Source organism: Talpa occidentalis, unplaced genomic scaffold (genome assembly GCF_014898055.3).
Source record: "Talpa occidentalis isolate TD23 unplaced genomic scaffold, MPIMG_talOcc4v2.1 talOcc4.8, whole genome shotgun sequence".
Classification (NCBI taxonomy): Eukaryota; Metazoa; Chordata; class Mammalia; order Eulipotyphla; family Talpidae; genus Talpa; species Talpa occidentalis.
This window is the reverse complement of record NW_023605194.1, coordinates 112,804,293-112,820,064: the sequence shown is the minus strand read 5'-3', so window position 1 is coordinate 112,820,064 and position 15,772 is coordinate 112,804,293. Positions and strand designations below refer to the sequence as shown.

Here is a 15,772-nt window from a genome sequence, read left to right as displayed (position 1 = left end):
AAGTCCATGTGCCAACTCTCTCAGAAGCCTCCATCCAGGTTTGGGGGTGGGTCTGTGACACGGTGAGAATGCAGGGAGGGGCAGGGGAGGTGCAGGGCCCAACACAGCCACAGCCCAGCCTGGGGGACTGGAGGCAGATGTGGGGCTGTGGACAGCAGAGGGACTGATGGCTCCTTCTGTGAGGAGCCACCGCGCTGAGGATGTTCCCCAGTGGAAGCCTCGCTCCTCAGCCTAGGCGGCTGCTTGGGCGTTTCTCCCAAGGGCAGCAAACTGCACCACCCTCCAGGAGAGTCGGAGAGTCAGTAATAGCAGCTACTCTGCGGGGGCCTCCTGCTAAGTTAAGCACCACTTTCAACGGACCCTTCCAGTCTCTCTACCAGGTGAGAGTCTTGCAGCCACATTTCAGAGCCGGGACTTGGAAGGTGGGGGTGCTGGGCACTCCTGGAGGTCAGCAAGCTCCAGCTGCCAAGGCTCACCTTTCAGGCCTGGCTTCTGACTTCAGAGCCATCTCTTAACACCAGCTCCCCCCTCGCATGGAGATTGGGGGATCCACCACTCTGAAGCATGGAGTTTGGGGGATCCACCGCTCTGAAGCATGGAGATTGGGGGATCCACCACTCTGAAGCATGGAGTTTGGGGGATCCACCGCTCTGAAGCATGGAGATTGGGGGCTCCACCACTCTGAAGCATGGAGTTTGGGGGATCCACCGCTCTGAAGCATGGAGATTGGGGGATCCACCACTCTGAAGGCCGTCCCAGTGCATCTGCCACACAGGGGGGGGGGGGGGAAGGGGGGGGCAGGGTCCCCTGGCTCCTTCTGGGAGACAGCACTGCTGGCAACCGGGCGCCCGGGCTCCCCGCGGGCACCCACCAGGCAGCCCCTGCTGCTGGGAGGCCCGGCCCGCGGCCAGTGGGGCGGGTCTCCTCCGCAGGCCACCGCACCCCGGCACCCCGGCACCCCGAGTCGCAGGGTGGGCCTGGGGGTGGCGGGCGCGCGGGGCCCCCCATCGCGGCTCCCGGGCCTCGGAGCCGAGCGCCCAGGGGAGGGGGCGCTGGGGCTCAGGCGCGGTGGGGGCGCAGCGGGGGCTCGGGGAGCCGCGGTCCCCAGGCTTTGTGTCTGCGGAGCCGGCTTCCCCACCGCCCGCCCTCGCCCCTCTTCCCGCGCTCTTCCCCCTCAACCCGAGCCCCGGCAGAGTCCCCGGCAATTAGCACCGGGTGGGGTAGGGGCTGGGAGGAGGCGCGGCGGGCGGGGTGCGGGCGGCGAGACCCCGGCTCCGAGCCCCCCCGTCGGCGGCTGCGCTCCCGCCTGCGCTGCCCGCGTGCGCCACCTACCGGCCGCGGGCGCGGCGCTCCCCCCGCGCTCCAGGCGGATCTTGATCTCTGTGGACAATAGACAATGGGATTTTTTTTTGAACAATGATTTATTTGGGAGTGGGGGGTTGGGGGGCGAAGGAGGAAGGAGGGAGGGAGGAAGCAGCACTGTGTTTGTCATCGCTTTAAAAAAAATCTCTGTTCTATCATTGTTTCTGCATATCCATTATATTGAGGACAAAAGAAATCCGTTCTGGAACAACAAAGCCAAGGGAAATGTTTCTGAGGCTGACATTTAATGGTGTGCTCTTGGGGAGAGGCTGCAGAAAGGCGCGGGGCCTGCTTGGGGCCAGGCCTGGCCTTTCTGCGGTGGACGCGGCCTTTGCTCCACGTGCCGTCTCCTGTTGCCTGCAGGCCTCGCTCCCCCTGCACCCCGCAGGCGGCCGCTGGGTCCCCAGCCCATGGCCAGGATGCCTCCTGGGTGACTCCCGCCACCTCCAAGGTCAGTCCTTCCACAGCTAGTGGATAATTATGCCTGTCTTCACCACCTCCCGCCACCTTCCTGACCAAAAGGATGCTAATGTTTTGGAGCTGTGAGGAGACCTGGACAACACTTAGGCCACTTCCCCTGCCTTACAGATGCAAGAGGCAGAAAGTCCAAAGCCACACAGACAATTCGAGATGGCGGCAGCGCCAGAGTGCCCGTGTCTTGAGTCCAGGCTTCTGATGGCTGCGTCCTGACTCACCCTCGGGGCCTCCTTCCCAGCAGGAGAGGAGGGACCCCCAAGGCAGCACTGCGCTGCAGGAAGATGCTGGTAACTCTGGTGGGGGGCAGCATGGAAGTGGCTGGGCGTGGGCCACCCGGTCAATCCTCTTTGCCCCTCTTCCCCTCTGCACTGTGGAGAGCACGCAGTGTGGGTGTCAGCATCGTTTAGTTCAGTCCTTGCTCTAAGTTGACATATCAAACCTATTGCAATTTGCTTCCACAACTCTCCAGAAAATACTTTGCTGCGCGGTGGGGCTCTCAGTCCCGCCCCTCCCCGACCAGTGCTCACCTGGTGGCAGGAACATAAGGAGAAATGTCTGCCATCTTTGCGAAGTGTGCTCAGTGGCCTCTTGGCAAAGATGGTTTGCCCTTGGGAACTTGAATAACACAGATTTCCTTCTAAGATTCATGAAAAATCCTTGGGGAGAGGCAGATTGCTGATCATGCTGTAAAACAGAGACATTTTTCTCCTGCCACCTTCCAAAACCTGCTACAACAGACGGCGCTCCCCTTTAAATCCTCAACTGTGTCACACTAACTGAGATGGAAGAATTTTCAAGTCTTAGATGAGAAGCTCAGTAAACATCTTTGCACATCCAAAATAAGTCAGCCCGTCATAGAAGTCTGCTTCTTTTAAAGGTTGTTCAGTCTGTTTAAAGCAAATAGACCCATCTCACAGTCTGCAGACAAGCAGAGGAAGTTTCAAAACAAAAGGGCAGAACATTCCCGAACTCTCTTTAAACTGTCTTCTAAAAGCACAGAGAAGAAGAAAACACACTTGAGTTGCCATTCCCAGACCTCTCTGCTGGGTGTCAGCGCGGCAAGAGCTTGGGTTTACACGGGGCCAGGCAAGATGTTAGCAAGGAGCTTAGATCTCAGAATCTCCTACTTTTCTTTTGTTTGTTCCCTTTTTTCCTACTCCTAGTGATTCATCCTGTCTCTACAAAAAGACCCACGCTCAGTGGTATTTTAATATGACAACCACACACTTGCAAACACCTTGCCTCAAGGATTTTGTGAGAATCAAATGTGATCAAATGAGCGGATGTAGGTGAAAGTACCTTTAAAAGCTAAGGTACTCTTCAGATGTAAGGTGTCGTTCGCATCATTGTGAGTCTGTAGAGTAAGGAAATCATTCATGGGAGCGATGCCATCCCTGTTCTGGAAAGTGGCGATCTGGCCCACTTTTCTGAGAGGACCTTAGATGACACGTTGGGGGTGAGGGGGGTGGCAAAGCTGCATGTAAATTTTAGAATATCGAAACCTCATTTTAAAGAATACCCTCACACTGTGTTGGAATCTGGTAAGTGCGAGAATACCGGTGACTCATTGCTTCCCCATGTCCTTATTTGGTAGCATGCAAATAAAAATGATCATCTTCAGATTTAGATTTTCTCAAACTGTGGCGGGTGCAGCTATTTTTGCTTTTGCTTCAGTCACCATTCTCTGTAGTAGAGAGTGTATTTCGAGTTGTAAAACTGTCTTTGCATTTGCAGCCTAAATTTAAATATGGAACACAGCAACTCAAGCATGCTCTTGGTCTGATGCAGGAGTCATCATGATCCAATGCAGGGCCATCGGCATGTGGCCCCCACTTCAGTGCAGGGAACCCCAAATCACTAAGGTCCCAAGTGCTGTCCAGAACTGTGTTCACAGCACCTGCTCAGGCAGCACCTCTCTTTAGGACATGGGCAAGTCCTATTACAAATCCCCTCCGGTCTGAGTGATGCTCAGTTATGGAAAGTGAAACCTCAAGCCGTCAGCGCGGCTGCTCCTGGAGTGGAGAATGTGGTACCCGACTCCTCAAGAAGAGCTGAGGACATCTTGAAACACCGGCTTCTCCAGTAGCTGTTGTCCTATCACTAAAGCCAACCCTCTCCAGAGGTCAAAGCCCAAATTTACTTCCTGCTTTTCAGGTCGGTTGCTGGGTCAGGGGAGTTTGGGGCCGGGATCTAGAGAACCCCCAGGCCTTCTACATGACCTGCATCCCAGCCCTGACTCAGCCAGAGGCGTGACTACCTACCTGTGACCAGGCCTCTTGCTGCTGTCCCTTCCAGGACAGCCCGTCCAGACTGCTCAGCTGCAAGGATGATCTCAGTTTGGTTTCCCTGAAGCAACCTGCTGGTGTCCACACCCTTTCTCTTTAAAAATCCTCCCGTGGCTCCCTTTTGACAAAGGTATTCACAGTGGGCTTCCGTTAGGGTGTGCCCCGGGAAGGCCCGATCGCTGTACCACTCTCCAGCGGAGAAGGCGGGACATAAGCCTGTATACCTTTGTCCACTGCAGCCACCCTGGTCAGCTCGCTGTCATTCTTTCTGTCCTCCACCACAGTCCTTCTGTCTTAGCTTAGCCGCTTAAGATGGCATCCGGAGCCACATGGGCCAGTCACCTCCCATGACAGGAGGTAAACATGCTTTTTTGTTCAACTTTTTTTTTTTACGTTTTCTCTCATCACTCTGTCTGGCGCTTGCCTGATTACTGGCCTGCCTAGGAGGACCCGGCGGGGATGGGTCTTCCCAGCGGATGGTGTCTGGGTGTCCAGCTGGTTCTCCTGGTGTCTCCTTGGCTGATGGCTGCCCTCTCGCGTGCCCAGTTTTGAGGTGGAGCTGGGTCTGATGCTATATCCTGATGAAATGCAGGGCAGGGTAGAGCCACTGAAGCTGCGGTAGGAGCTGGTGACTGGAGGCGGGAAATAAAAAGGACGCTTTTATGTTCAGGTGTGGTGAGCTCCATCGCTGGGCATGCTCGCTGTGCCTGAAGCCACCTGCTCGCCGTCCATCCCAGACTGGGTCAGTGGGACCTCCCGGGAGAGATCCAGGCATGTGGCTGCACGTCTTTCCTCCACCCGCCTCCAGCTCTACTGTCTGGACTGGGGACTTCTGCCCTGTAAATTCTCACAATATTGGAAATGCCCAGTGGAAATGCAAAAATAATCATGTCATCTTTCACACATTTATGGTATTTTGGCAATGTTTGTAATAGCCACTAAGGGACAAGAGTTTATCTTTCTATCTTACATCTCATAAATCTTTTCCTTTTTTTTTTCATCACTAGCGTAAATTGTGCTCAGTCCAATAACAAGGTTAAAATTATAGTGCTTTTCATCATTACAGAGAGGCTCTGTCTTGTGACGGGGACGATGGCTACATCTGAAGCTGAGCAAATTTATTTCTTCCCTTTGTGGCATCTGGAAGTGAAGTGAAGATTTCCATTTAGCGGTGTGCAGGCTTTGCCCAGGCCTCAGTGAGGGTAAGCACTCGGGGGAGAGGGCACAGCTCAGGCCCGGGTCAGCTAATCTGTGCTTCTCCTCTTCCTGTCTCCTTTTCAGGCAAAAAAAAAAGGAGACAAGTCAGCAGAGGCATCTTGCCTTGATGGGGAGCCCCGGCGATGGAAATAAAGGCAGTTATTTAACCTCTCTGGCCCTCAGTCACCTCATCTGTGGATAGTAACAGTTCATTGTGCGGGCTTCCCTGGTGGCGCAAGGGGTTAGGACGCAACCTATGAAGCTTTCTGTAGCCACCGCAGCACGAATTCAATCCCCAGCCAGGGAGCTGCCCACAAGGTGCAGCAGACCTCTCCTGTCTCGCCCGCTGCTCCCCTCAGCAGTGTACTCAGTCCTTCTGCCTGTTCTGCTCCCTGATCTGTCTCTGGTGAATCCTCTCACCCTCCCGCGCCTCTGGCCTACATCCCAGCTCTTGTATGCATAAATAAATAAATCTTTAAAAAAAAATAAAAAACAGTTCATCGTGAGGGTTTAAAGCAACAGAAAGCGTGAAGAGCTTAGAACTGTGCCTGACACGCTGTAAGCATTTGAGTGCCTGTCAGCATCCTCATCATTACTGTCTTTAGCTTCCTATTTCCACGTGACAGCCCTCTACTGTGGTGGGTCCTAGAGCTTCCAGAAGAATCCATGCACCACTGCTGTTCTGTGCCCCAGCTGTGGTGCCATAGGTCCCCGTATCAGCCTCTGTTCCTTGGGCAGGGAGCATTCCCAGGCAGAGCTGATGACAAGCTGGTGGAAACTGGAACCCCCAGCAGGAAGGGGGTCCTTAGGATAGTTCTCTCTCCTTCTCCTGCTGTCTGCTGCCTCTCCTCCAGCAGGCGGCCACTGGCTGAGGCCCCCAGTTGGCACCCGCACCTCACAGGGATCTTTGATGGTGGGGGTCTGTGGGGCGTGCTATTTCTCCATCTTCTCTTGAGCCCTTCAGCTCCATAGACTCTTTCCTCTTGCCCACTCAGCTCCAGGAGGCCGGACCCAGATGTGGAAATTACCCCCATTTTCTGACTGTGATGAAATGTTTATGAACAAGTTGCTTCTCTCCATTTTTTCCCCTGTCTGAACTGAGGCTTCATCTTGTCCTTTCTTCCAGAAATACAGCCTTATCAAGCACTTTCTGCAGGATCGTGTGGTTCTCCTTGAAGCCAGCTTCTGTTTCAAATGTCTAGAAATCACCTCCAGCCTCGTCTCCATCGATGGAGGGTCTGTTGGGACATTTCCTGCCTGTCACTGGCCCAACACTCTCCGCACAGTCACATAGATTGGCCTCTCCCTGGGATGGGGGCAGAAGCCAAGCCAGTGCTCTCCGGTGCTATCGTTACTTCAGTTCTTTAGTTTCAAATCCGGTCAGAGAGCCATTCGTGGGAGACGCAGGAGAGCCCTTTAGATGGTGTCTGAGTAGGACCCACTTTTTCTCGAGAGCTTCAGACTCTGCTTTCCCTTCTCTTTCTGAATGAGTACGTGAGTTAAGTCAGCAAGCCCCGCAAACAGCTTGCATTTCCCTGGCTTATGAACCAAACCCAGCACAGAAACTATTGATAAAACTCAAGGGCAATTTTTCAGAAATGATGGCACATGTGATGCTGATCATTTCTTCCCAGGTATAATTCTGTCTGTCTGTCTATCGATCTGTCATCCGTCTGTCCGTCCATCCATCCCTTCCTCCCTCCCTCCCTCCCTCCCTCCCTTATCTCATCTATCTTTGGTTTCTGGTAGTTCCTTCCTCACACCTGACCCAGAGGATTTTCACAGAAGGACAAATGTGCCGAAACCTGACTTCCCACTTCTACAATAGTCTGGTTTTTGGACTCTGCTTTCCCTCAAAAAGTGCAACTGGACACTTCTTTGCTAACAGCACACCTTAGATTGCAATAGAGAAACGCCTGGAAATGCGGAGGCTGTTATTGCTGACGCCGACATAAGTGAATAGCGACAGGCATCGGCCAGGCTCAGACCCAGAGGAAACACCTTTGTCCACAAGAGGCTCACCCCGCCCCGCTGACCACTGATGAATATACGCAAGAGGAGTAGGATGCCCAGTGTCAGTCCTCTCGCCGACCCTGGGTCACTGGTTCTGTTGTCCTTTCTTTCCTTACACCACCTCTTAACCTTTCTTTCTGTTTCTACTACACTCTACACCAGGTTAGTCTTCACACCTCATGCTTGGTCAGTCCATTGCACTCACCTCCTTGCTGGTCTATTTATTTCATGCCTTTTCTTTCTTTCTTTTTTTTTTAAGATTTATTTATACAAGAACCAGGGTACAGACCAGATGCACGGGAGGGTGAGAGGACTCACCAGAGACAGAGCGGGGAACAGAACAGGCAGACTGATGAAATACACTGCTGAGGGGAGCAGCGGGCGAGACAGGAGAGGTCTGCTGTGCCATGTGGGACCCTCGCCAGCCAGGCAGGATCGAACCAGTGCTGCAGAGGCTGCAGACAGCTTCACAGTGCAGCGCTCAACCGCCTGCGCCACCAGGGGAGGCCCTTATTTCATGCCTTTTCTCTTTACGCTTCATCCTAAAACTACCATTTCACTGACCTTATTAAAATACTACCTTCTTCAAACTGTGCTGACCCCTGTGCTTCAATTTCCTGATAGAAAAATGTCCAAAATGTTCTTGGTGTGGCAATGGAAGCTTCTACTGTCTTCCAACCCACAAAATAAGTCTCTGGCTTACTCATCTGTCCCCACCTTTCTGAAAGATTAAACCTCCACCCTATCAAAGGGTTTATGTCCACATCGTGCTCATGCTATTGCAGTTCCTAGACAACCCTTCCTTCTCCTTTCTGCCTTTACAAATCTCCCCTTCGTTAGCACTGGAGCTCAAATGCATGCCCTGCTGAAACTATTTCTCTGCTCAGAAGCCCCTGAGATGTGATTACTTCCATGATTAATTTATTAGCAAACACAGTTCCCGGGCCTTTCTCGACTATTCTGAGCTGCTCTCTAGCTTTAATGTGCTCACTTCTCGTCACTGGTTGCTGGGTCACTGGATGCTGGGTGCTAAGCTCCTCAAGTGAGTGGGTTCATGTTGCAAGTTTCTTCTCAAATATCTGGCCCCAGCCTTGCACTAAGCAGGCAGTCAAGAATATTAGGACAAATGAACAACAACAACAACTGAAAAGGCAAGCAAACCAGTCAGGCCATTTTCATCCTGCAGAGAAATGACAGACTCTGATCCTGTGCAGGCTGAATTGGAGGGGATGATAGAGAAAGCATTTCTCACAGTATCACCTGTCCTAAGAGGACCCGGGGAGGCCATCTTGGACAATTTCCCGGTTCTGCGACAAAAAGAGATCTACCCCGAGCTTAAAGAACCCGGCGGCAGAATATACACACCATGGAATATTACTCAGCATTCAAAAAAGATAAGCACATGCAGTTTGCAGCAACATGGGTGGCGCTGGAAGGGATCATGCTCAGCGAAATAAGCCAGAAAGAAAAAGAAAAATACCCGATGGTCTCACTCATAGCAGGAATCTAGAAAACTTAAATAAGGGACCAGGAAAATGAATAACTATAAGAAAGTGAAAATCAAAATCAGCAAAATCTATGAACCAGAGACACACTATGGGAGTCAAAATAAGGGGGTTGCAATTGTATGGGGAATATAAAAATAAAATTTATTTAAAAAAAAAAAAATTCCTTGGGTCTTGTGATAATTCAGCCGAGTCACATGGATGCGTGGACTCTCCCTGGAGAGGGCGCCCCCCCTTGGCACTCTCGGACAATGTCCTGACACTTGCCTTTAGCTTAGCAACCCCCACAGTGCATGGGTAAGATGAAGGTTCTCAGGCTCACCCCAAGAAATAATATTCATCATTCTGGGGTGGAGGGGCACAGGAATCTGAAAAACTACATATCTATATTAAATGCATCTGCAATATATGCCAGGTAATTCTGGAGACCACACTGGAAAAATTGCTATGATTTAATATTAATTTTTTTTTTAATTTAAGCATCTTAATTCTAGGACCCTTTTCTGTGAACATTAGAAAACAGCTGATTAATAGTTTTCCTTAAAATTGTGTGTCATGATGTGTTTGTAACCTGTAATGTGATTCTCTACATTAAGCGATAAGAATCATCTGATGTCGTGCAGTGTTTACGGAGCACGCGTGTTCCAGGCATCATAGCCAGAAAGATGAACAAGTAGGTGATGAGGTAGCTGGAGCCCCATTCTTACGACACTTACTGCGCATAGGAAAATAAAAGGCTGGGATGACATCATCCAAGTTTGCAGACAGTCTCCATGTCGGAGGAAGTCCGGCACAGGCAGCGGCTGGGGGCCATGGTGGAAAGGCCGCATCAAACGTCCCCTCGCCCTGACTCCTGACTCTGTGTCTCTAGCACTAACGAAAAGAAAATGCCCTCACCCCGCCCGGCAGCGGAGATGAGTTCTGGCAGACAGTCAACCAGGCCTTCCTGATCACTTGAAAGGACCAACACTCGGGAAGACACTGAGAGGACAGAGCCCTCTCCCCGCGCCCGGGACAGTCCTTGCCCACTCGTTTAGGTCCCTTTGACTTCACTGCGCCCACAGTGAAGGCTGGGGCCTCTCTCCACTCGTGCACAGCTGTCCAGGGAGAAGCCCCCCATGTGGGGCACTTGCTAAATGACGTGGTAAAGACGGAGATGGATCAGGCCCAGGTCTTCCTTTACGGAGCTCAGAGCTTCATGTAAAGAGACATCGTGTGCACAAATACCCTGTCACCAGGTAGACGAAAAGTAAACGGGATTTTCAAGGGGTTACTTACAGGCAGAACTGGGACCAGGGGCTGAAGCATGGGGGGAAGGGGTGGAAGGGAAGGAAGCTGTACCCCAGGGACAAGTTCAGTTCCAGGCAGCGGAGCTGGTGATAAAGATGGCCAGTGAGCGTGCCCAGAGCTTGGAGGGGGAGGCCAGAGCTGCCAGGGCCAGATGACGCCACAAGCCCAGGTTCTATTGTCAAGAATCTAGACAATAGAACAGAAGAGCAGGCAGGAAAAGGGGAATTGAAACTCCAGAGAGATGACTCAGAAATGCCATCTTTTCTTATTTCCGGCACTGTAATCACTGAGAGGTGACGTGTGTAATGTTTGAAAGAGAAATTCAAATATTCCACTTTCTATTACAACTAATAAAATATGTTTATTTTTCCTCTTGCTTTACCGGGGACATAAGCTTAAAATATTTCCATGCAGCCGACCATAATCTCTAGTTGAGCCACGGGAGAACTTTCTGGCGTCAGAGGAATGCTTCCCCGTGTTTGATGCAGGAGAGGCTGCGAGCAAGGAGGGGTGGGGAACAGGAAAGAACAGGAAGGCGGCAGGACCTGTCTCTGTGGCGCCCGTGCTTGCTGATGGCGGGGACACACGCATCCCACTGCGCCTCCATTGGGGTTATGTGCTGTTAGAAGCCCGTTTGGTCTCGGGGTCTCACAGGCCTGAATGTGGAAGACCACCATCGTTGACCGGGGCTTAAAACCATGATCTCCCCAACGCCAGCCCACAGCTCTCGAGCGTTCTGCTTTCTCTCTTTTCTTGTCTTTAAACCTTCCTGGGTCCTCGTTTCTGACATCGTGTCGGGTCCAGTGATCGTGGTTGCAGGGATCAGAGCAGAGAAAAGGAGGCAACAAAGGAGCGGCAGCAGAGGAGACAGTGGGAGGACAACAGAGTAAGTGCTGGTTTGAAAACTCCCTCAGCGTAACTGTTGCAGGCACCTGTGACGGCTACTAAACTGGGTGCGTCCCCCTGTCCAGGGCCTCTGGCCTCAGGCAGCTGGACGCCGTCCTGGAGGAGGTCCGGCTTGGGGTCCTTGCCAGGCCACTAGCACATTTCAGAGAACTTCTGACTGAGGTTTACTTAGTTGACATCAAGTTTCCCGGAGGAAAACCAGCCCTTGTCTCCACAGCTCAGCTCAGGACCCTCCGTGCCGCCCACCCGCATGCGGAGTCACCTGGGAAGAGGGCCAGGGAGCCAAAGAGGGGCTGGCGGTGTGCAGGGCGTCAGGTTCGAGACCTGTCCTAGAAACTCTCAGGGGACCACAGGCTGAGCTGCTGGGGGCGAGGGTGGGAACACCCCAATGTCCAGGCATGCCCTTGTTGGAGAAGGTTCTGGAGTAAAAGCAGGCTCTCATCCCCACGCTGACGGCAAGTGGATCATCAAGAGGTGAGCAGAGGTGAAGAGAAAATTAGTGAGGCTCAAATAGGCTAATTGGAAAAGCAGAGGGAAGGCAGGCAATTATGCTCCCTTACTTGGGTGGTTTTCATGCGGCGAGAATGGAGGCAGCGTGTGAGAGACCCAGGGAGGAGACAGACATCAGGGAGGGCCATGGGGGCCAGCCAGGGGCTGAGCTCGAGGGCACTTTCCAAAAGTGGCTGACATGCTGGCGTCAGACTTAGAAAGAGAAACAGGGCAGAAGGAAGCCATTCTCTGCGATTGTCCGCAGGCCTCTTTCATGCCGCGGGCGCCTAGACCGCCCGTCGGGAGCAGGTGGGGGAAGTCTCACAGACAGGGCGGCCCAGCAGCAGAGGCCACGTGGTCCTGGGCAGGGCACGTTCTGGACACGTGCCTGCCACACGCACCCTTGCTCCGTGACCTCGGAAGTTCCTTGGGAAACTGCTTCAGTTTCGCCGGTGTGCCAAGTGGACGGTCACGGCGGGTTACCCGGAGGGATGCGGGGTCTGTGGTGAGAAATTCTCTCTTTGGTAAATCTGTCCTTGTGCCACTGGCTGGGAGTAGTACTACATAAGCTGAGTGGCATGGCTGCCCCACACCCGCTGGTCCAAGTCAGCCTGCCCCCACCCACATACACTCCCACATCAACCTCAGCGTCCTCGACGGCACGGGACTGGGATAATCGTGTCTCCATCCTCATACCTAGAACCAACCATTCCCAGCTCTTAGAAAAACTTCCAAAAATCTAGTTGATGAACACTTTAGAGCATGTTTTCAATGCCCTCCAGGGCATGTGAAATTTGGGGGACTTTTTGGGGTGTTACCAGGACAGGGGTCCTACCCATTAGTCAGTGGGGGCCAGCAATAGCAACATGATCCAGCCCCACGTGACTTCTGCATCTTCTCCCGGATTTGCCTCAGCACCTAACTCCCTTTCTGATATTTATCTGGTGCCTTTTTGCCTTGTTCTCAGATACGCTGAATTTTACACCACCCCATAAATCTAGAAGATGACTGCACTCTGCTCTGCTCAGGGTGTTGTCGGGACTTGCTCACCACTTCAGAGAACTCATCAGGGTGGGCAGAGCCCACCACCTGGGTGGGCTGCCTTTGTAAGGACATTTCTGGGGCTTCCTCTCCGCAGAGTGAAGCCACACACTGAGACCGAGCTTCTGGCACCCCAGCTCCCAAACACCCATGACTGTATTACAGTGTCTTGTCTTTATAAATATCACTGTGGGTCTTGCCCTGATTTCTCTTTGAAATGCGCGAGGATGTTATGTTGATGAAGGTTGTCCAGGATATGAAAGGGGAGTGGCAGAGCACTTGTTATGAGAAAGGGGGGTTGGCCCTGAGAGGTGGGAAACCACAGACTGTGGAGCCAGGCTTAGCACAGCTGTAGTTGTTGGGGCACCTGCACGTGAACCCAGAGAGGCTCCGGGTTGCTCTAGATCAGCCTGTCCTCTCCTGGTGCCTTGGTGTTTTGGCGCAGTGCTGCTCTGGCCCGCAAGGACACGTGACACCTAGTTCATAGTAAATATGCATGGCCTGTCGAGCTTCTGTGGGATGCTTAACTTCAGGAGGAAAGACCCTGCATGTTAGCGCTGCTTCTTTCTCTCCCTGTAGGAGCGAGTCACTCCAGAAACACCTCTCCCTGGGTTTTGTCCTCCTTCTCCGTGGAAAGACCAAGGCTGCCAGGAAGGAAGGGCTGGGTGACCCCTTTCACTGTGGTGTCTGCTGCTGTCAGCAGCTATCTCCCACCCCCCACACGAGGTCCCAGGCACCCACCCCCAGCAGGGGAGGCTTTGTGGAGTTAATGCTGAGGTGCCCTCTCTGACTTGATGGCTGCCAGTCCTCTTCTACGGGGGCGGGAGTGGATCTGTCTACTCCTCGACATGGGCACAGAGAAAGTCTGTTGTCGAGAACGTGTGAGATGTGCCTGGAAGATGGCTGTGTTGCTGGACAGACCTGGAGGCAATGTGGTAAGTGGATCAGTCTCTGGAGACAGGTCGTGATTTCAGATCCTTTATGTTCATGTATTAGAACATGTTCATTGTGAAGGTGTCAAGAGTCTGGTCTTGCAAAATCAAGAGAAAATAAAGAGTCCTTAAGTCAGTCAAGGTGTCACCTGCAATCAAGCTATATGCAGAGATGTGCTGTTTCCCGAAGATTAGATTTTCTCTTCTCTAGGTATTATAAGAAAACAAAAAGGAGAGGTGGAGGGAGGGAGAGCCTTGAGAACTACGAATTAGGATTGAGGAGCTCCACAGTCTCTGCCTGGGGCTGGCTGTATTTTCAAAGTTGGCCACACAAGTGTTTCCATCCCACAAGCTCTTGTGCAGAGCAGGGGGGTTTCCTTTGATGATTAGAAAGCACAAGGGGTATCATCTTGTATGTAGATTCATTCCATAAAGCATCGCATTTCTCGTTCATTCTTTTCTTCCTTCCTCTTCAAAAGCACTGCAGCTGTGTGTGAATTCCCCACCTGATCCAGAGGATACTACATGCCGTATAGCATGCTAGTTCATTAATACTAATATTTTTTAAAGTGCCCAATTTTGATAAAAAGAAGTGGCTCGCACCCCCTTCATCTTTGAAGTAGGGGTATCAGGAGAGCAAAACACCACCTTCTGCCAGAGAAGACGTGAGAATACTTCCATGGTTGAGGAAAAGGATTCTTGGATACCAAACCGTCCATGCCCACGGGAGCTGGGATCAGAGCACAAAAAAATGGATTTTGACCAAGTCAAATAAGCAAACTGGGAAAGATAATCCTGGAGAGTCAGCAGGAACAGCAGTGGGGAGAAACAGGAGGCTGGAAAAGCAGGTCCAGTGAAACTGGAGATGCCATCAGGGTGGGGCCGTAACTGAGAAAGGTTGTTATTAGACGAGGTTACATCAGTGCAGTCAGAACAGATGTCAGCGGCTGAGACCTCCAGGTAGCTGACCATGACCTTGGTCAGGAGGGCGAACGTGCACAAGGCGCTGGAGAGACGGCGGGGCTGAGAGGAATAGCTTCTTAAGGTTAAGTGCACCTCCTGGCTGGGTTCTCAGGGTACTTCTTGCCCCTTCCCTCCCCTGTGCTGAATCAAAGGGATCTGATCCCAGTTGGTTTCTTTTCCAAGGCAAAGGCACTGACAGGTGAGGGAGGGGTGTGTGGGAGGGAGAGATAGGTACTTCTCAGTACTTCTTCCCCTTCCTCTTTGCAGCTGCACAACCCATCTGCCCCCGCTCCTCCATGGCGGGGCAGGTCCAGCCTCCAGCTGGCGACACCACCCCAGAGCTTCCGGAACCCCCCTCACCCCCAGCTCCCACAGGGTCAACTTCCTGTCTCTGCAGGCTCTGGATTCCCCGCTGCCCCCTGGCTGGCCTCACAGCTCTCCCCTCCCTTGTGTAATCAAGCCCTGCTTCTAAGCCCTTGTGGTTTCTGTTTCCTGGTTAGATCCTGACTGGTGGGCTGGTCTCAGGAGCTGGTCAGCTCTGATTTGGGGGTGGCACAAAGGACTAGGATGGGAACACTTGCCGGAACAGGTTGGTTGAAAAGTCTCAGGACAGCTGGGGGAGGGGGTGAGTGCTTTGCTGATCCCAGCCTCCAAAGCAGGGGTCTTTGCCTTAAGGGAAGGACTTAAGAGGATCCAGTGGGGGGAGGGGGACAAGCTAGAGAATTCATTAAAAGTAGGGATATCAAGGACGGCAGAGACAGGAGTCCTGATGTCAACCCAACTTAAAATAATCAAGTGCTCTGGGGGTGGGGACGGTGAGCCACGGATGACCGCGACTTTCGTGGGCCCCATGTAACGTCTGTATCTTGTGTCTGGTTTCAAATAGAAGAGAGAATGGTGTTGAGAGCCTCTAATTTAATATTCTGATAATCTTTCCACCCCATCAGATTCCCACTAGGACGAATGTATACAAATGAATCGTTATCATTTTTTCCCCTTACCCCAGCCAAGCCACTCGGGCCTTTGCTAAGAAATGATAATAAAAGTGATGAAAACAAAACAGAGCATACATTATAATGTCATTGAGGAAATAAAAGATTTCCAGGCGCTCCTTTGTTGTGCTGGCAGAGCGCAGGCTGCATTTTTAAATGACTGTTTTCCCTTTCGGAGAATCTTGGAGAGTAAAGAAACAACCCGAATCCTCGGTTGCTGCTGAGGTCACCACTTAGCTCCTTGCTGACGTGCTGAGCTGGTCAGAGTTGGCATCACACTGGAGACACAAAAGCAGGCCTGGGACAACCGGCATCAGGGT

The 15,772-nt window shown here is 52.3% G+C and overlaps 2 long non-coding RNA genes across 2 annotated transcripts in view; one reads left to right on the top strand and one right to left on the bottom strand.

Annotated features, from left to right (window-relative positions):
• Positions 1-15,772, bottom strand: part of LOC119233453 (uncharacterized) — a 161,577-nt gene that overhangs the window by 65,062 nt on the left and 80,743 nt on the right. The gene's annotated exons all lie outside the window — the stretch shown is intronic.
• On the top strand, positions 217-5,480 carry LOC119233713 (uncharacterized). Its single transcript, XR_005122445.2, has 3 exons — positions 217-380; positions 5,191-5,326; positions 5,406-5,480. It is a non-coding gene; the product is annotated as an uncharacterized LOC119233713 (long non-coding RNA).